This window comes from Urocitellus parryii, chromosome X, assembly GCF_045843805.1.
Source record: "Urocitellus parryii isolate mUroPar1 chromosome X, mUroPar1.hap1, whole genome shotgun sequence".
In the NCBI taxonomy this organism is placed as follows: Eukaryota; Metazoa; Chordata; class Mammalia; order Rodentia; family Sciuridae; genus Urocitellus; species Urocitellus parryii.
In genome coordinates, this window is record NC_135547.1 from 50,767,155 (window position 1) to 50,789,434 (window position 22,280).

Consider the following 22,280-nt stretch of genomic DNA (forward strand, 5'->3'; position numbering starts at 1 on the left):
AAATAATGATTAACTTTTGTGAATTAATGGCCAATTTAAAGCAAATTAATAACATTTGTTACAATATGAGCATAATACACTTTACTGCTTATAGTTCACCTATTTACCTAATAATTAATGCACCTTGACATATTTAGAAAAGAATTACCTCAGTGATTCTAACCTCTCCATGTTCAGTAATTTCTCAAACTTCCACTACCTTCCTTTAAAAATCAGTCAGCCATATCACTATTTCACTCAACCCACCAATTGCTTCCCATCTCTCTCAGAGTTGAAATACTTTTATCATGTCCTATAAGGCCCTTTGCTATTTGACCTCTCCCCTTTCCATTCCTTTTGTGACCCCTTCCTTACTAGTGTTTCCTTAACTACCTCCAGTCTAGCTATACAGGTCTGCTTACTATTTATGGAGAAAACACCCAATAATTTCAGAACTTTTGTTCATTCTATTCATTCCCCCTGAGAATACTTTACCACCAAGTAAGTGCATATCTATACATGGGCTAATGAAAATAATGGTCCAAAAAAAAAAATGGATGACAACTAATTCCTAGAACCTTTAAATATGTTATTTTATATATCAAAGTAAGCTTCACACATGTGATTAAGGTTATAGACACTGAAATGTGGAGATTATCCTGGCTTATCTGGTGCCTTAGTCAACAGAATACCATAAAATGGTTAATTAAAAATGAACAGAAATGTATTGGTTCACAGTTCTGGAGGCTGGGGACTACTGGTATCTAATGAGAACCATTTTTTCTACATCATTCCATGATAGAAGGTGGAAGTGAGGGCTAATTTACTCATGTAATATTTGCATTAATACACACATGAGGGCAGAGCCATTAGGCCTATATCGCTTCTTAAAGGTTCACCTCAATAATACTACAAGGACTCTTAGACTTTAACACCAGTTTGAGAGGGGTTATGTATTCAAACTGTAGCACCCAGGTAGGCCTGATAAGAGAATAGGAGTCTTTAAAAGTAGAAAATCTTTTTCAATGGTAATCAGGAAATACAAGGATTGAAGGAGATTTAGAGAAATTAAATGTTGGTGGATTTAAAGATGGAGGAAAGTGCCACAAACCAAAGAATGCAGCCAGCATCTAGAAGCTGGAAGTGTTAAGGGAAAGAATTCTCCCAATAAAGTTTCCAGAAAAGAATGAAGCTCTGTTGACACAATGGTTTTAGCCCAGTGAGACCCTTGTTATGCTTCTGACCTACAGAACTTTAGTAAAATGATATGTTGTTTGAAGGCACATTTTATAATCATTTTTATAACAGCTATAGGAAACTTATACACTACACTCACCTACTTTAATCCCTCACTCAAAAATGTCACATTTTCAGAAAGATTTTTTATTATTGGACCCCACTTAAAACTTTTACGTCCTAATGTTCCTTACATAGTTCTCTGCTTTATTTTTCTCACTGCACTTGGCAGTATTTATTATGTATCTCATACTTGTTTATATAAATACAGATATAAAATTATATTCCAGACTCATTATTTGTCTTTCTTCATTTTTGGAAGACTAGTAAACTTGTTTGTTGTGTGTGTATTTAACTGATGTATCCTCACTGTGTAAAACAGTTGGATCTGGTTAATGAATATAAATATACTTGCTATCCATTTTAATTGATGATTAAGTTACTTAGATAAGGAAATTTGAAAACTGACTCAAAAGTGTATCATGCAACAAAACTGAAACTACAACTAAGATATCCTGACAAGTATCCAAAAATATTTGCTATCCACTTCCTAAATTTAGAAAAATTTGTACTTCATTTGAATTCCTATAAATCTACGTATATAACTTGTATATAAATGAAGAAGAACTTAGCTTATCAGTATGTGAGTAAAAATTGGAGACCTTTGACCATTTATTCTGTTATTACAGTTTTAATATGTTTTTAGTTGTAGATGAACACAATATCTTCATTTTATTTTTTTATTTTTATGTGGTGCTGAGGATCAAACCCAATGCCTCACACATGCAGGGCAAACCCTCTACCACTGACCTACAACCCCAGCCCTATTACATTTATTTATGCTACTGTATTTCAAAATGTATCCATCTCAACCATATCATTCATTATTCTATTTTTTTTGTCCTGAAATATCTGTGCACTGATAGACAACAAAAATTGGCATGCTTCTGTAGGTTTTCCATTTCACTGCTGACAGCTTTTGAACTTAGATAGACTACTTTGCAATTCAAAGGGAAGGAAATGATTTTCGAGTTGATTTTAAACTTCTGAGTAACCTGTGTTCAGCAGAATGTTTACTTACTATGATCACAGGTCCATTGTTCTTCGTCCTAAGAGACAATAATCCCTAATCAGGTACATCTGTTTCAAGAACTATAATTACCTCTATTTTACAAGACTCACTTACTTTGAACCATCCTTTCAACTGAATTATACTCAAGCAAAGCTCTTTTGTGTTGGCTCCCCAAATAAATAATTTCATTTTTTTTTACCTTTGGAATAATTTTCCCAACAATAACTCTTACCGGGCTTGACTAAAAGCACAGCCTAATTTAATTGTATATGTACTAATAGAGTTCAATTTTATTAAAATTTCCTGCTATATTACCTAAATTTACAGGGAAGGTATAATAATGAGTTTTCCTTCATTTCAAAATTCAAGATGATTAATTTTCTAAGATCTGTAACTATGCTAAATTATTTTATCTTCACCGTGATCAATGTTAGAGTCTAATACTAAATATATTACTTTTACGTTTGCATGGGACATACTTGCCCTGGGCCAAATTTTCTCACGCAGTGATTAAACATTTAATGTTCATTTACTGCAAGTATCATGAGTCAGAATTAGATGAGGTGAGATGCATTTTTCAACTCACTTCATATTCTTCACTGTGACTGATTTCAACATTCACCCACATGAATTTGCCTAAACTTTAGCTCCTGTGTTTGTGAGCACAGGAGAGTTTGAGTCATCCTAATTTACTAGTACAGCAACTATTAAATGTACCAATAAATTATAGGAGGTTGTATTTCCTTAAGATTAAAATTTCACTCCTAAACTTTGCTTATAAAGATTCATATAGATTTTGAAGAAGAACTTTAGAGTATGTAAATGGAAATCCCTGTTATTTTCAAGAAGGAAGCAACTAGCTCAATCTGACTAGATGACTACACCGTAATCGGACAGTGTTTTAATCAGCTTTTTCACTGTGGTAACCAAAAGACCTGAAAAGAACAATTTTAAGGAGGAAAAATTTGTTTAGGAGCTCATGGTTTCAGAGTTCTCAATCCATAAGCAGCCAACTCCATTCCTTAGGGCCTGATGTGAGACTGATCATCATTGTGGAAGTGCATGGCAGAGGAAAGCAGCTGGGGACATGGCATCAGGAAGCAGAGAGAAAGAGAGAGAGAGAGAGAGAGAGAGAGAGAGAGAGAGAGAGAGAGAGAGAGAGAGAGAGAGAGAGAGCTCTCCTCTGCAGGAACAAAATATCTACTACCAAAGGCGTGCCCCCAGGGATCTACCTCCTCCATCCACACCCTACCTGCCTACAATTACCACTAAATTAATTCCTATCAGGGCTTCAATTCACTGATTAGGTTAAAACTCTCATAACCCAATCATTTCACCTCTAACTTCCTTGCATTGTCTCACACATGAGCTTTTGGAGGATACCTCATATCTAAACCATAACAGAGACTAAGTTATTTCTAATTGTTCCACAACTGACAGAATAATTTTCTATGTTATCAACATAATTTTTAAATTTCATATGATAAAATATATTAATTTTGATGGTGTGTATATTGTTTTGGTATATCATCTATTGCTCTTGCATCCTAAAAAGATTTATATGTGTGCATAGAGTTCATGTATTCCTAAAGAAGCCTTGGAACCTTAGAAATGAAAGGTTTATTAGAAAGGAATCATAAGTTCAACCCTCTCATTTGACAGAAAACTGGTTGATGCCAAGTGAGTTTTGAATTGTCCATATTTGCATGAACTACACTTGGAATATGGAACTTAGATCTCTTAATTCACAACATAGAGCTTTTTCTACTTCACAAAACTCCTTTTATTACAAACTATATCTTTCAGATTTTCCTTTGAAGACTGTTGATATTGAGTTATACATAGTCAAGGAGAAAATACAGTATTTGAATTGGCAGTTAAAAACAAGGCACTAAGAACATTCTCAAACATTAGTAGGTACCTACTGAAAAAGAGTAGTTCAGCAGGGTAAAGTTGTTTTGAAAAATGTGAGGTCAATCAATAAAATAATAATTATGGTCTTCTTTTGTGGCTTATAATATAGCACTAATGACTAATCTGAAAGAAAAACAACAACATGTTGTGAACAGTAGCAGCATAAATAAATATCTTCCACTTATACTAGTCTGTAATTAGAGTTCTAATTAATTAGTAATTGTTATTGATTTCACTTTATAACAGGAACTGCTATTCTAGCAACCTTTATCTCCCTTTCATCTGATAAAATCTATTATGATCACTTTACAGAAAAAAAAGTTTGTTGAAAGAATCTTCTGTATTACAAATAATGGAAAAACAAAACTCTTTACTATACCTGAAAGATAGAAATAAAATACACATGTGATTCATAATAATGACATTAGTGAAATATAACATTGTGAATTTTATCATTTAATTTAAATAGTCATTTTTTTTAATTTTTGAGAATCCTTGCATTTTTTAAAAATCCCATTGATCTAATGTAGATATTTTATATTCAACAACAAGCTCAGAGATATTTAATTTTGAACCCACTTATGCATTAGTACCTTAAGGATCTATTTGGAAGGATATGGAGGGAGTACAGATTTATATTGCAATATTTTTGCACATTTGTAACTGAGCATTACCATCAAAGAAATGTTCTCTTATCTTGAGACTTTGTAAATATATGCTGTTTCATGAATCTCCATATATGTATTTTAAAATTAAAAAAACACTCTGTTTCTTTAAATATGCCCAAGTATTGCTGCTTTTAAAGCCTCATATTTCAACTGACAGAGCAGTGCATATGAATAAGGAAAGAATAACTCCTGTTGTCTCTTTTGATTAGACCACCAGGAGCTTCTTCTATGTCAGTGCTCCTGGTAAATGCTTCAACTTTTATTCCCTAGAGAGAAACATATAAAATAATTTGGAGAGCAAAGCAAAAGTTGTAACAATTTTTTCTGTTTCTTTGATGCACTAAGAATTCATTTACTTCCTTCTCAGACTTGCCTTGCTTTGCCAGTTAAGAAACTACAATTTATATTGCTTTATAAAAAGAACCTTAACAACATTAAAATGTTTCTTGTCTTTAAGAATGTGATATATAATTACCTAATACTAAATTCTTGAGAGGTAAATGGAATGCCAAATTTAGCTCTGATATGCCTGTCTATATGTTGTATAAATACCATTTACTATTCCAAGCTTTAAAACTGTTAAGTGACATATTCTTTAAAATATTCTCCTGTAGTTGCAACATAATTTTGAGTAGAATCTACTCATAATAACAAAATTTTAAACTAAGTTACAATACTTTTCTCTTGGTTCAGTAAAAAATAAGTATATTAAGAATAAAATACCATGAGTCTGATTGATGTGTGAGGGGATGTTTCCTTTTATAAATCAAGTAATGATATACATTTATTTGAATATCATTGTTATATATTATATAAATATTTGTATATCATTTTAATATATTTTATAGAGAGATAACTTATCATACATCATATTTGTCTATTTATACAATATACATTTATTATCTTTTGGTATAAAAATTTAAATAGATTAAACTACATCTCGCTCATCCCTAACAGGTTAAATATAGTAAAAGTATTATGGAAGGGGTACAAAGTATTTTAGTAGGGAATTGCTGTAATCTTTGAAGTAGAGTCTTTGACCATGCCAGTTCCCTTCTTTATCTACTTAAAATGAATGTCATCTTTAATTAACAATTGCCACAATCCAGAAATGATCCACAGAACTATACCCAGTCTAGGTCATTGGGGGACCATAATGGGGATTGAAATTATGAAAAGAAACAGTTAATGCTCTCCTTTCAGGAACTGTAGCTCCTATGGAAAAGTGAAAATGTAGTAAACACTGAGTAGTAAAGTCAGGTGACTCAGTATGGAACCAAGTTCAAAAACTCACTTTGATTTTTGATGGAGAATGGTTAATTGTTTTGCTAAATGAATCATGCAAAGTTCAGTTTTTCTTAAAAGTGTGTGAAGTTAGATTCCTCTCAAAATAGAAAATGTAGACCATTACAATTCCTGATTAACCTTTGTTTCATTCTAAAACCACAGTTGGAATTTGGATACCAAAATTGAGAATCAAGAAAAATTTGAAATTGATGTCCTAATATTGTCTTTGCCATTAACTTTCACAATCAAGGATGTAATTCTTTATCTTAGTTATGCAATTTAGAAAAATAATAAAAAATTAGTGTTTATATTACTTTATGCTATAATCTGAATGTTTATGTTCTCCCAAATTAAATATATTGAAATACTACTAAAATGATGGTATGAGAATGTGCACCCTTCAGGGAATGATTAGGTCATGGTGGCTGAGTGCTTTTAAGAGGAATTTGTGCCTGTATGAAGGAAGCCAGAGGGACACAGCAAGAAGGAGCCCTGTATGAATCAGAGAAAGGGCCTTAATGTACATGGCATCTGCTAGTACCTTGATCTTAGATGTCCCAGCCTTCAGAATTTTGACAAATCAACTTATATTATTTGTAAGCCACCACATTTATACATTTTGTCTGGTAGCTCTAATAGATTATAGCATCTTTATATTATGTGTATCAATTTCATTAAATATACATTGGTCTGTCTTTATTTTATCCTTTCTCAGTTTTTTGCCTACTTTTATGTCCTTGAAATGATTGAAAAGGATGACAGTTAATTGTCAGAGACATGAATTTTCCTTTTTGCATTTTTAAAAATATTTTTTTTAGTTGGACACCATACATTTATTTTATTTTTATGTGCTGCTGAGTATTGAACCCAGCACCCCATATGTGCTAGGTGAGCACTCTACCACTGAGCCACAACCCCAGACCTCCTTTTTGCATTTTGTAACTGCACATAGAATTTTAGTCACAGGTAGTTACTGTCTGAATAAAGGAAGAGGTCCAGGGGATAGGAAGAGAGAAATCTGGGGCATATATAGAGTGCAGTATAGTTAAAAATTGGTTATGTCTTGTATAAAGGGAAAAGCACAGGGAACTACAAAGCATATGAATTAGGAAGTAGAAGAGAAGGCTGAGAGAAAGACAATAGGGATTTAATTTTGAACTTGTTATTTTTGAAATTCTATGAAAGGTGTGTTGGAAAAATACAATATATAGATTTAAAAATAGATGAAAAAATAAGCCTCAATTTCAAAAGTGACATATGACTAGGCTGAAGGTAAATATTTGAAAGTCATTGGATAGAGACAGTAACTGAAGTTGTAGAATACACAAAGATTTTTGAACCTGTGTTACTTAGATTTCTCATAGTGTAATGTAATACCTGAGATAATTATTAACTTATAAAGAGAAAATGTTTATTTTGGCTCACAGTTTTCAAGGCTTTACCTATGACTGGTTGGCCTCATTATTCTTGATCCTATGGCAAGACAGCACATACTGGCAGCCACATGTAGCAAAATCATTCATCTTATGTCCAGAACATGAAACAGAGGAAGAAGGGGCCAGAATCTCAATATCCCATTTAAGGTAATTCCTCTAATGACCAAAATACCATCCATTATGCACTCCCTCTTGAAATTTCCACTACTTCTCAATAGTGCCAAGCTGTGAACTAGGTCTTTAGTCCATGAATCTTAAGGGGATATGTAAGATCCTCTTAATATATGTATTTATTCATGAGTTCAACAAATGATTTATAGTACCTAATATGTGCCACACATATAATGGTTAGGAAGGAATAGCATTCATGAGAATCAATTTGCATGTGAATTATCTGTATATATTGGGATATTTTAAAGTATTCATTATTTGTGATCACCATTAATATAATAAAATTTACTATCTCATTATTTAAACTTATTGACCAGAAGGAAAGAAAAGGCACTGTAAGAATGAACTGTAATTAAAAGTTTACAGGGTACTACATTAGTTTAAAACATCTGAATAGATTTTCACAACAATCAAGGATAAATGTTTCCCTTGCCACATAGATATAATGAACAGTTTAGATTGCTGTTTTAATTTTCTTACATAGTAGAATAAAAGCAAACTAATGGAATTTAAACTTTTGCTTAAAGAAAAGTTTATGCATCTATAAAAAAATTCCATGCATCAAAAACCAGTGTCATAGCTGATTTAACATCTGATTCATTTCATCACATGATTTGTTCATCTCTGCTATTTAAGACATACAGAGTAGGTAAAGTGTGTATGATTGAGTGGCTACTAGTACTTGAAATCTATCTCTTCATCATTACATTTTAACCTGTGTGTGCATTAACTAAATCTTACTAGAATGAGCCAACAAATCTCTTACCAATGTTCATCATAAAAAATAGAATTATTCTTATATAAATAGATATAACAGAGCTGGGATTGTAGATCAGTGGTAGAGCACTTGACTGGCATGTGTGAGGCACTTGGTTCAATTCTCAGCACCACACATAAATAAATAAATAAAATGAAGGTCCATCAACAACTAATTTTTTTAAAAAAAATTAGATGTAACACCACAGATATGCTCTCATAAAATCATTTGGTGCTTCTGTTAATCATACAAATATTTCTTTTAAAAATTATTTTATTAGTACATTATAGTTATACATCATAGTAGAATTCATTTTGACATAATCATGCATGCATGGGATACACTTTACCCCATTTAAGTCCTCAGTGCTTCCTCTTTTCTTCCCATCCCCCTCCTCCTATCCACCTTCTTCTGCTCTAATGGTCTTCCTTCTATTTGTTTATAGTAGAATTTGCTGTGGTATCTTTACATATGTACATAGCATAATTTGGTATATTTTATTCTGAATTTCCTCCCCCTTACCTCTAATTTGTGGGATCTACTTTAATTTTTTTCACCTTCCTTTGTGCTAGTTTCCACATATGAAAGAAAACATTCAACCCTTGACTTTATGAGTCTGATTTTTTTCACTTAACAAGATGTCCTTGAGTTCCATCCATTTAATCACAAATGCATAATTTCAATGTTACTTTGGTCTGAGTAAAACTCCATCAGATATGTTTATGTATATATACATATGCACAGGCATAACTACCACATTTTCTTTATTTATTCATCTGTTGACAGATATCTGGGCTGGTTCCATTGGCTACTGTGAAATGTGGTGCTATACTGATATCCTGGTATCATGATGACTTTGGATTTTTTGGATAAATATCAAGGGAGTGGGCTGTCTAGATGATATGGTGATTCTTTTACCAGTCATTTGAGGAATCTTCATACTGCTTTCCAGAGTTAATGTACCTATTGGCAATCCAAACAACAATATGTTACTGTACTTTCCCCCGCCACAACCACATCAACATTATTATTTTAATTCTTTATGATTGCCATTGTAACTAGAGTGACATGAAATCTCAGAGTTGTTGTGATTTGCAATTCGCTTATTGTCAGGGATGATGACATTTTTTTTATATATTTCTTGGCCTTTGGAATTTTTTAAAAAAATGTCTGTTTAGTTCATTTGCCCATTTATTGTTTGGATTATTTGTGGGATTTGGGGATGTTTTTTGAATTCTTTATATATTCTGGATATTAATCCCCTGTTGGAGATGTAACCGGCAAATATTTTCTCCCATTTTGTGGACTACTTTCTCATGTTATTAATCATTTCCTTTGCTGAATAGAAGCTGTTAAACTTGATGCTGTACAACCTATTGATTCTTGATTTTATTTCTCTTCAGAAATATTTTTAGTTGTAGATGAACACAATACCTTTATTTTATTTATTTATTTATTGTAGCGCTGAGAGGATAAAACCCAGTGCCTTACATGGGCTAGGCAAGTAGTCTACCACTGAGTTACAACCCCAGCCCCTTGATTTGATTTCTTGAACTTTAGGGAACTTATTAAGATGATATGTGCAACAATATATTGGAGTGTTGATCCTGTTTTCTTCCAGTAGTTACAAAAATTGTGGTTTAACTTCTAGATATTTGATGCACTTTAGGTTGACTTTTGTGTAGCATGAGTGATAGGGATCTAGTTTCATTCTTCAACATGTGTATACTCAGTTTTCCTAGCAACATTTGTTAAAACTGGCTGTCTTTTTTCCCACATATATTTTTGGCACCTTTGTCAAGTATAAAAAGAATGTAACTATGCAGGTTTGTCTTTGTATCTTCTAGACCATCAGTCTTTATGTCTGTTTTATATCAATATCATACTGTCTTTATTATTATAATTATGTGATATAATTTGAGATTACATATTGTGATACCTCCAGCATTACTCATTTTGCTCAGGATTTCTTTGGCTCCTTTGATTCTTACTCTTTCAAATGAAATTTAGGACTGTTTTTTTTTCTAGTTCTATGAGGAATATCAATGGACTTTTAAAGGGGGTTGCATTTAATCTGTATAATGCTTTTGGAAATACATCCATTTGGGCAATATTATCTTCATATTCAAGAACATTGGAGGTTTTTCCATCTTCTAAGGTCTTCTTCAATTTCTTTCTTCAGTGTTCTACAGTTTTCATTGTAGGGGACTTTCACTTCCTTAGTCATATTAATTCTCAAGTGATTTTTTGAATGTTTATCTTGTATCCTGATACTTTACTGAACTCACTTACCAGCTTTAGAAGTGTTCTGGTGGAGTTTTTTGTTATTGTTGTTTGTTTGTTTGTTTTCTAAATATAGGATCACATCATGACCAAACATTTAATTGTAGTTGTTGTTTTCCTATTTATATACCTTTAATGATTCTGTTTATACTCAAGAACTGTATTGAATACAAGTGGTGAAAGTGGACATCCTTGTCTTGTTCCAGGTTTAGAAGAAAACAATTTCAGTTTCTCTCTATAAAGTATGATATTGGTTTTGGTTTGTCATATATGACATTTATAATGTTGAGGTAAGTTCCTTCTATCCTCAGTTTCTCCAGTCTTTTTCACATACATGTGTTCTGGATTTGTCAAATACATTTTCTGCATATATTGTTGAAAAATCATGTGATTCAATTCCTTAATTCTGCAAACATGATAAATTATATTTATTGATTTCCATGTATTCAACCAATTTTAACTCACTAGGATAAAACTCACTTGATAATGGTGTACTCTCTTCTTACACTACTTAATGTGTTTTGAGTGCAGTTTCCTAAAGTTTTATTAAGGACTTATTTGTTTTTTGTTGTCTGTGTTTATCAGAGATATGTGTAGTATTTTTTTTTCTTGGTGTGTCTTGGTCAAGTTTTGGTACAGGGTGTTACTGGCTTCATAGAACAAATTAAGGAGTGTCCCTTTCCTTTCTATTTCACAAAATAATTTGAGGAAGATTGCCATTATTTCTTCTAAAAGTTTAGGAGAAGATGACTGAGAATTCATCTCATCCAAGGCTTTTCTTTGTTAGAAGACCTTTTTAATAAAAATAATTTTAATTGTATATGGGCACAATACCTTTATTTTATTCATTTCTATATGATTCAGATGATCAAACCCAGTGCCTCACAAGTTCTAGGCAAGTGCTCTACCACTGAGGTACAACCTCAACCCGTGTTGGAAGGTTTTTAATTGTTGCTTTAACCTTACTGCTTGATATTGCTATGCTTAATGTTCTCTAAGTACTCATTGGCTCAATTTGGGTACGTCATATGTGTCTAAAAATCTGTCAATATCTTCTCAGTTTTTCTATTTATTGGAGTATATATTTTAAAAATATTTCTAATGATCATTTGGATTTCAGGATTATTTGTGATGATAATTCATTTATCATGTCTAGTTTTGGTCTTCTCTCTCTTGCTTTTTGTTACTTTGTATAAGGATTTTTTTACCTTGTTTATGTTTTTAAAGAACCAACTCTTTGATTCATAAATGCTTCTTAAAACCCGATGTTGTTCCATAAAAAGGGGGCATTTTGGTAGTACTCATTGCCTTGCACCAGCCTGGTAATTAATACTTTTTTTTAAAATAAGTTGCCTGTAAGAACAAACAAACCTATGTGTCCAAGCCTAAATTAATTTCCATATCATTCAATTGCTAGCATTCTTATTTTCTCACTCATTAGGAAGTATTTTTTATAAATTTTCTGAATATGAAAGATCTAAAGTGCTTTATCAAGCTTAAATATAACTCACTAAAAATTACATTGACTAGAATTGTTTTCCCTTTTTATACGTTCTTGTGCACTACTTTTATTCCTTCATGAAGGTGAAATGTAGCTCTATCTCTTGTTTTTCTGATGTTACATTACCTTATACTGAAAAATTACTTTAGGGTGATAGAATAATTTCTATCTCTATAAGAATTCAAATACTGAAAGCTTTTATAATCAAAATATTTGTATTTGTAGAGCATATTGCACATGAAATGATGAATAGAATAGTCATTTCTAAGAATTGAGCTTATCTAAATTTGATATCCATAAGTCAGGTAAGCAATGATTATGTGCGGGAACTTTTGAAAATATACCTAACAAAATTTTAGTTGGAGATCATCCAACTCAAAAGGATGTTTTCGTGTCTCTAGTTTTGAATTACATTTCTTTCCTTTTATCTGGTAATTTTTTTAATAGTTGTAAATGGACAGCATGCCTTTATATAATTAATTTATTTTTTTATGTAGTGCTGAGGATTGAACCCAGTGCCTCAAACATGCTAGGCAAGTACTCTACCACTAAGCTATAGCCCCAGCCCTGGTAATTGTTTTTTAATGTCATAAAAGCCACCCATTTATTTTTCATAAAACTTGTATTCCATTGCATCATACACTTTTAAATAGACATCATATTATTAATCGATCAACAAATATCCTTAATGTTTACATGCTCTAGACATTATTCTGGGTACTGCACACCTTCATTAGGAAACTTAAGTTATCATTTATATTAAAGTCAATGAGTGCAACAAGCAATATTCATTTTTTTTTCTTCTTTTTCCAGACTTCTAAAAAGTGTTGTAAAATATATTTTTAAAAGTGGCCATCATGGAACCACTACAAGTTCATGCTTTCTTGTTATATTAAAGTAATGGTACCTCTGGACACCAATTTTTATTAGGCCCTTGATTATTGCTTATCATCTTATTTTCAGAATCTGATTAAAACATTTTTATTTCTTTCAACTGTCTGCTCTCACCCTATGCCACTCAAAATTTGTGAGATTCTATGACTAATATTTATTTAAGTATATTAAAACAATTTATATTTTTTTCATCTTCTCTCATGTACACTTAAGAAGACTTCAGAGTCTTTTCATTCATTCTATTTTCTTGTCTCTCTTTGAGGAAAAATATATCCTTCCTTTTTATTCCCTTTTTTGCATAGTTAAGCTATTTCTCCATTTGATCTCTGACATCTATATGCATGACCATCTCTCCATTAAATAAAAGTACTAAACATCTAAAATGTCTTTTCTTTAGATGTTTGCTGAGATAGTTCACCATATTTTGACTCCAAACTATTCTAAAAGATCACTTTAGATCTTCTGTCATAGCATATAAACACTTGCTAATTGGAATTATCTTTCACTATTTCCCTGATTTTATATTTTTAAAGAAAACCAGTGATTAACAAACCCAACTGATTTCTTACTTCACAACTTGTTGAAAATTTTTGATTTATTAGACATTTTTCTTTTTGTTTTCAATTTATACTGCTCTTTCTTCACTGACCATTTGTAGTATTCTACTGCAAGCTTTTTAAAAAGTGTTACAAAGTACAAATAACATGAAAAGGACTACCTTAATCATTTTAAGCATACAATTCACTTTTTAAAATTTATTCTGATTTGTTATACATGATGGAAGAATGCAATTCATTTCATATTACACATATAGAACACAATTTTTCAAGACACTGATTGTACACAAAATATTTTCACACCCTTCCCCTTTGCCCTATCTAAAGTTCCTCCATTCCTCCCATGCTCCCCGACCCATCACCATTATGCATCTGCATCCTCATATCAAAGAAAACATTTGGCCTTTGGTTTTTTGAGATTGGATTGCTTCACTTAGCATTATATTCTCCAGCTTCATCCACTTACCTGCAAATTCCATGATTTTATTCTCTTTTAATGCTGAGTAGTGTTCCATTGTGTATATATACCAAAGTTTCCCTATCCATTTATCTACTGAAGGGCATCTAGGTTGTTTCCATAATTTAGCTATTGTGAATTGTGCTGCTATAAACATTGATATGACTGTGTCCCTGTAGTATGCTGTTTTTAAGTCCTTTGCGTATAAACTGAGGAGTGGGATAGCTGGGTCAAATGGTGGGTCCATTCCCAGTTTTTCAAGGAATCTTCATACTGCTTTCCAGATTGGCTGCACTAATTTGCAGTCCCACCAGAAATGTATGAGTGTGCCTTTCCCCCCACATCCTCGCCAACACTTATTGTTGTTTATATTCTTAATAGTTGCTATTCTGACTGGAGTGAGATGAAATATCACCTTGTTCTGTATCCATTACCATCATCCATCTACAAACTACTTTTCATGTTGCAAAACTCCAACTCTACACCCACTAAACAGTGATATCTTTTTCCACCCCTGAACTAATTCCTTTGGAAACACCATTAAACTTTTTGTCTCCATAACTTTGACTACTTTACTCATCTCAATTAAGTATATTCATACAGTATTTGCCTTTTTTGACTGGCTTATTTCATTTGGTATGATATTCTCAAGTTTCATCCATGATGTAGTGTTTGTCAGGATTTCTTTCATAATACAGAATAATATTTTATGTATGCCATATTTTATGTATTCATTCATCTGTTAATGGACACTTTTTGACTTTTCTGAAAAGTTCTATGAACATGGGTTTACAAGTATATTTTGGAGATCCTCGTTTCAATTATTTTGTTTTTACATCTGGAAGTAGAATTTCTGAATCATATCATAAATGTGTTTAAATTATTTTAGAAACTGTCACAATACTCTTAATTTTTTATTTTCACCAACAATATACAGTGGTTCCAATTTCTGTATATTCATATCATAATTTGTTAATTTCTGTTTTGTTTGATAGTAGATATTTAAATAGATGAAAAATGATATCTCCAGGCTGGGGTTATGGCTCAGCAGTAGAGCGCTCGCCTAGCATGTGCAAGGTGCTAGGTTTGATCCTCAGCACCACATAAAAATAAATAAAATTAAGTTATTTAAAAGAATGTATCTGTTTAAAAAATGATATCTCAATGTACCTTTGATTTTCATTTACTAAAAATTAATTATGTAGAACATCTTTTCTTGTGCTTCTTAGACATACATTTAACTTGGAGAAATGTGTTTTCATATCCCATGCTTTGTTTTTGTTCATATGGTTTTTTTGGTGCTGAATTATATGAGTTCTTTATATATTAATATTAACCTCATATCAAATATATGATTTGAAATTTTTTTCATCCCTTTTATTGTTCGTATTTTCACTCTGTTGATTGTTTAATTTATGGAAGTTTTGATTTTTAATTTGGTCAAATTTATCTATTTTTTCTTTTGCTTCTGTGTTTTGGTTTTCTGTCAAAGAACTGATTAGCAATTCCAATGTCATGAACATTTTATCTTTAATTTATTCTGGTAGGTTTATTATTTAAAGTTTAATATTTAGGTCATTAGTACATTTTGAGTTTTATTATTTTGGATATTGGGGGGCATGGGTCCATCTTTATTTATTTCTTTTTGCTTATTTATCAAAATTTCCCAGAGCCATTTGTTAAAATGACTGATGTTTTCCAATTAAATGGTCTTGGAACCTTTGTTGAAAATCATTTGACTGTATACATCAAAGTTATTTCCATGCTCTCTATTTCATTCCCTTGCTCTATTTCTCTGTCTTTATGACAGTATCATATATTTTAATTATGTTAAATTTGTATTAATTTTGGAAATAAATAAGTATGAGCCTTAATTAGCTTTTGTTTTCAAAACTGTATTGCGTATTTCAGGTTTCTTGATATTCCATAAAAAATTGGACAAGATTCTTAAATTTTTGGTAATAAATACCTTTGACATTTTTATAGATATTGAGTTGAATCTCTTGATCTTGTTGGGAATTAATAACATATTAATAACAATAAGTCTTTCAATCTATGAACAAGGGATATCTTTATTTCTAATTGGGTCAGTTTTAATTTTTTAAAAAAACAACTTTTAGTCATTTTTGATGTACACATCTTTTATTTCCTTGGTTTAGTTTATACATAAATAGATTGTTATTTTTATGCTATTATAAATGTAATTGTTTTTACAATTAAATCTCTGGGGTGTTCTTTTTTGTGTAGCAACTGGGTTGGGTTTTGCATGTTGCTTTGCTATTATGCATCTTTCCTGAATTCAGTTATTAGTTTTAATATTTTTGTTGAATCTTTTTTTAAGTTTTTAAATTTTAGATGGACACAAAACGTTTATTTCCTTTATTTTTCTGTGGTGCTGAGGATTAAACCCAGTGCCTCACACATGCTAGGCAAGTGCTTTATCACTGAACTACAACAACATCCCATTTTTGTTAAATCTTTAGTTTTCTGTGTATAAGCTAAGGCCAACTACAAATAGAGATAATCTTGCTTCTTCCTTCCCATTTTCTTACCCATTTACTATGTGCAGAATTTCCAACAGTATATTGGAATACTTATATTATTGGCATCCTTATCTTATTCCTGACTTCAAAGGGAACATTATACACATTCATTATTGAGTATAATATTAGCAACAGGTTTTTCATATATAACCTCATAATTGTGAAATAGTTTTCTTCCAGTCCTCTTGGCTTAGTATTTAATTTAAAAGATTTAATTGTTTTCCTGAATTCTCACAAAGCTACTTTGGTCAGTGTAGGCACATGACCCACAAATGGCAGAGGCATGGGATGGGAGGCAGACCTCAGATCAACAAACTTTCCTTTATTCTGAAGTGAAGTCAATCAATCAGACATGGGAGGGTTCACTTTCTGGGTATGTAAATAGCCTGGGTTATAAGAGTCTGAGTTCGGAGCTCCAGTTGCGCAATCGGTTAGCGCGCGGTACTTATAAGAGTCTGAGTTCCATAGTTTACAATGGTGGTGGATTAGTCATTGGGGACTGTGGATGTGTTGTTCGGACAGTCAGGGACCTAGTGGTTCAGGTTATAATTTTAACTCAGGAAGACAGTTGAAAAAAAATTTGAAACTCATTGTCACTGGGAAAAATTCACAACTTGGTGTTCACATTTATGTATGTGCCTCCTCCCTTCAGGACCCACTGTGATTGGGAAGGGGTAAATGTTTGCTTTTGGTGGAGATGCTGGGGATGAACCTGGGAAGGGATGAAAGTTTGCTTTCTCCCTTAGTCCCCTTTGTTATTGAGAAAGGATGTACTGGAAGAGGTTTAATGTTTGGCTAATTACCCTTCCCTCCTCTTGAGCCACACTGTCCCTCCATTTTTCTTGGGGGGGGGGTGTCTTCTAGGAATATTAGTTTCCATAATCTTTCTGTCAACATGTTGTTGTTTTTCTAGTGTTTCTGTGGAGAAATTAATCTGGATCATCTTAGTCCACCATCCTGCTCACATCACCAAAGTATAGCTGATATTGTACTTTTAAAAAAACTTTTGTAGCTACTGCATGTTATATTCTTCATTTCCTTTCCTATTTTCAGATCTTCAAATTAAAATTGCTTTCTGATAATTAGAAATCAGTAAATACTGGATTTTCAAACTATATTTTCTTTCCTATTATCCCTGAGTTTGAACCTGACCTGTTAGAATGCAGATTACTTTTATTCTGAGATCCAGAAAAAAAAAAAAAAAACTATCAGTTGTCTTGTCATTTCTACTTGTATGTTCATTGCTGAACTGATGTGAGTTGAAAAGAGGATGTCACTTTCAGAATTTTCTTGCATTATTTAATTTAAAATACTGGAAGATGCTGTTCATTAAACTATTATATTCCTCAAATATGTCACTTAGCTCACATCTTGTCATAATTTTAACGAATATCAGTCCTGAAATTTCATTAATTTCTTTTTTAATTTTACAAATATTTATTGATTTCTACACAGTAAGCTCTTAAAATTGTTCTGATACTCAGTATATAATGGCAAACAAGGCAAATAAAAATATCTACCCCAATGGAGGTAAACAACACATAATAAATAAATAAATTATATATTAAAAGATGTTTTTTGCTACAGATAAATTAGATAGTTATAGATGGAAACAGTAGTGCCAGTGGGAGGTGCATGATTTGTTAGTTCTCTAATAGAAGGATTTAGGTATATAAGAAAAACAGTCACATTTGGATCACAAAATGTAGATTATGAATGAGATAATCATAATTATGTTATCAATATAGATGAAAGTTGTATTATCTTTATAATGCAATGAATTATACATAAAATTGTTTTACATATATTTAGTATATATTATATATAATTGTAAACAAATTATACATATTGCATATAATTATTGTTTCTATATAAATTATATATATGTACATATATATATTCTTTCAATTCTTTGGAAAACATTAATTTATTATGATTCGTAGCAAGTAATAACTGGCTGAATAAACTCTGTCTTAAGCTCCAGTGCAATTAGTGTATGTTAATGGAAATATGACATTAAAGCCAATATCTATGTATAATGGTGAGTTATTAGTAACTATCAATATTAGAATCTCCTTTCAGAGGACCTCACAAATGTATGCTGATGTACATGATGAAGGAAAATTAAACATTCTTGGAAGAAGAGTTATCTTATTTTTGTGATAAAGCATCACTTGTCACTTTGCTTTGGAAGAAGACAATAATGTAACCCTCTATTTTAAATGGTTTTAAATAATATATTTTAAGAAAAATTGTACTGATTTAATAATAAAAGTGAATGCACCAATAGAATCCTCTTTTTCTACTTTAAACATTGCTTTATTTAGTAATAGCATAACCAATGAAAAAACTCAGCTTTAAGCAGAAACAAAAATCCTTCAAAATTATTTTGTAATATTTAACAACTCAGATCCTAAATGACTTTATATATTGTTATCTAAGGATCTGTTTGAACTTTTGTATGTGCATGTTGGCAGCTCTTTCTCATGAATTGCTGCAACTTTCTCAATGGATTTTGTCTGTATTGTTTCAAAGAACTATAAAATATAATGTCCATTTATTTTTTTTTTTTTGAAATTTTATATTTATTTATTTTATTTTATTTATTTATTTTTTTATTGGTCGTTCATAACATTACATAGTTCTTAATACATCATATTACACGGTTTGATTCACGTGGATTATGAACTCCCCCTTTTACCCCGTATACAAATTGCTGTATCACATCAGTTTCCCTTCCATTGATTGACATATTGCCTTTCTAGTGTCTGATGTATTCTGATGTCTGTCCTATTCTCTACTATCCCCCCTCCCATCCCCTCCCCTCCTCTCCCCTCCCCTTTTCTCTCTCTACCCCTTCTACTGTAAATCATTTCTTCCATAATGTCCATTTAGAACACTGAATCTGGTTATTAAAGTTTTAGTCTTTATCTAGACTGTCATTTACTTTCCAATTATTTTCTCTGAAGCCATGGATTCTGATAGAATTAAAATAAATTAAAGTAAAATAGCTGGTAAAAACAGGTTGATTGCTTGTGTTAGTTCTTGAAAGTAATTACCTTTGAAGTGAGTTGTAAGAGAGTCACACTAAAAACTGTCATACTAAAACTGTCATAAATATGTCAGTCTCCATTAATTCTGGCACACTTTGAGATTGATTTATTTCACTTTAGACACCTTACCATTAATTTCAGTCACCTTAAGCTTCTATGTCATGTAGTATATTACTTGGGCTAGCATTTAGTTTTCAATACCTCTTTGAAAATGAAATTGTGTAATATTAAAATTGTCATTGAGCTTATAAATTCAGGCGACAAAGAGGCCAAATGTGAGAATGTCAAACGGGTAAAATTCAACACCTGGTAATAATACAAACATCCATCATATAAATTAAAAGTGACATCCAGAGTGCAAACATATTCTCCTGAGATGATAGAATATTATCAGAACAATCCACATTAGTTAGAATTAAGTACAAGCAAGGCATTTTTAAATTAGTGGTCCCAAAAAGGACACCATGAAAACTTTGTGTTCCTTGAACTCTTTTCCACTAAGAAGGTAATGACATTCATCTATTTTGAAAACTGTCATTAAGTGTCAGCTATGTGCCAGGCACCATGCATTAGCATACGTATATTATAAACTGTTCTTTCCAATGAGAAGTATAACAGTTAAGTGGGAGAAGACACATGTGTAAAAGTATTCAGTCATGTATAGGTAGATGATAAAGTTATTTTCAATATCCATACATGTATATTCTCTTTTAAAAGTTAGTGCCTATATTTTAAGTAATGTTAATATTTTCTTTTTTAAAAAATATTTTTAGCTGAGGATGTACACAACACACACACACACACACACACACACATATATATATATATATATATATATATATATATATATATTATTTTTATGCAGTACTCAGGATTGAACCCAGTGCCTTGCATGTGCTAGGCAAGTGCTTTATCAATGAGCTACAACCCTAGCCCCACTGAGCTACAACTCCAGCCCCCTAATGTCAATATTTTCTAGGACATCATATTGCCTTTGATTGAATTCCCAGTATAAGCAGCCATTTAATTATTTATTGTTTATTATAATTATTGCATCTATATTTCTTTAGAGTGTCATGCATATTGATTCTTTTGTAATATGTTGCAATTGACTAAGTATAATACTTTACTTTGAGAGGGGAATACATATTATATAACTTGGATGTGTATGAAATATGACAATAGAAATAGGAAGATCCTATTCTTATTTTTTTTTTCTAGAACCATGAACAAAGGCTGGTTTTTCTGATGGCACTCTTTTATCATAGTGAATGTATTATAAATGCAATAGACTCAGGAGATTTCTATTCCATTCAAGTTAAATCAGAAGCAGTGTTAAGCTTCCCTGATTATTGTAAACCTGGTACACTGTATGTATTTTCTTACTCAATTGTTTCATGTTCCCTGGGTACATATTTCATTTTGTCCTGATTCTCTTTCTCCCAATTTCATAAATAAAAAACAAAAGTTCTTTAAATCAGATCGCTTTCCCGTTTTCAAACAATATTATCTGATACTGAGAGAACAGTGGTAAATTGGAACCACCAGATTATATCAATAAAAATAGCACATTCTTCATTTTAAGCTGATAAACTTTGATTAAGTAGGAAATAATAATTAATATAGGGTATAATAAATTTCCTGTGTCCTTTTTCTTGTCACTAAAAGGTCAGATGTGGTTGCATACAGCTTAATTCCAAACTATTCAGGAAGATGAGGCAGAAGGATTCTATGTTTGACACAGTCTCAGCAACTTAGGCCTGCATCATAATAAGAACGACACACATACAAAAAGAATTAAGTTGGATATGGGACTATTTCATGATTTTTATGTCACTGTACTTATTGTAATTATATATATATATATATATATATATATATATATATATATATATATATATATAAAACTGAGGTCATGCAGAGTTGATAATCTTCAAAAATCTATATGAACCTAAAATATGCTTTGCTATTTATTAGGAAGTTATCACACTAGGTACATTATGGGTGTACTTTTAATTTTAAATAAAGATTACACAACTATATATATTCCCTTTGACTAACTAATATCAATTTCAATTGATCATATGGTAACTCATCTGGTATTTCTAACTGAATTGTGACATCTACTGTCATTTCATTTTCAAAGTTTAATAATGCACTATTTTGATTTGTTTTATTCTTTCCTAAAGTTTAAATCATAAGGATGTCTGCATGTTTTGAAACAAAATGTTTTTCCTTTTGGAAAATCAGTTGACAGTTGCATTTATTTATAAGAAATAAAAGTTAGCTGTGTGGTCTGGGGTTGTGGCTCAGTGGAAGTGTGCTTGCCTAGCATGTGTGAATCACTGGGTTTGATGTTTAGCATCACATATAAACAAATAAATGAATAAAGGTCCATCAATAACAAATAGAAATTTTAAAAGGTCAGCTGTTATTAGCTGTGCTGGGGTCATACTTATTCCATTAATCTAT

The 22,280-nt window shown here is 31.5% G+C and overlaps 1 protein-coding gene across 7 annotated transcripts in view; it reads left to right on the forward strand.

Annotated features, from left to right (window-relative positions):
- Positions 1-22,280, forward strand: part of Pcdh11x (protocadherin 11 X-linked) — a 662,237-nt gene that overhangs the window by 429,321 nt on the left and 210,636 nt on the right. The gene's annotated exons all lie outside the window — the stretch shown is intronic.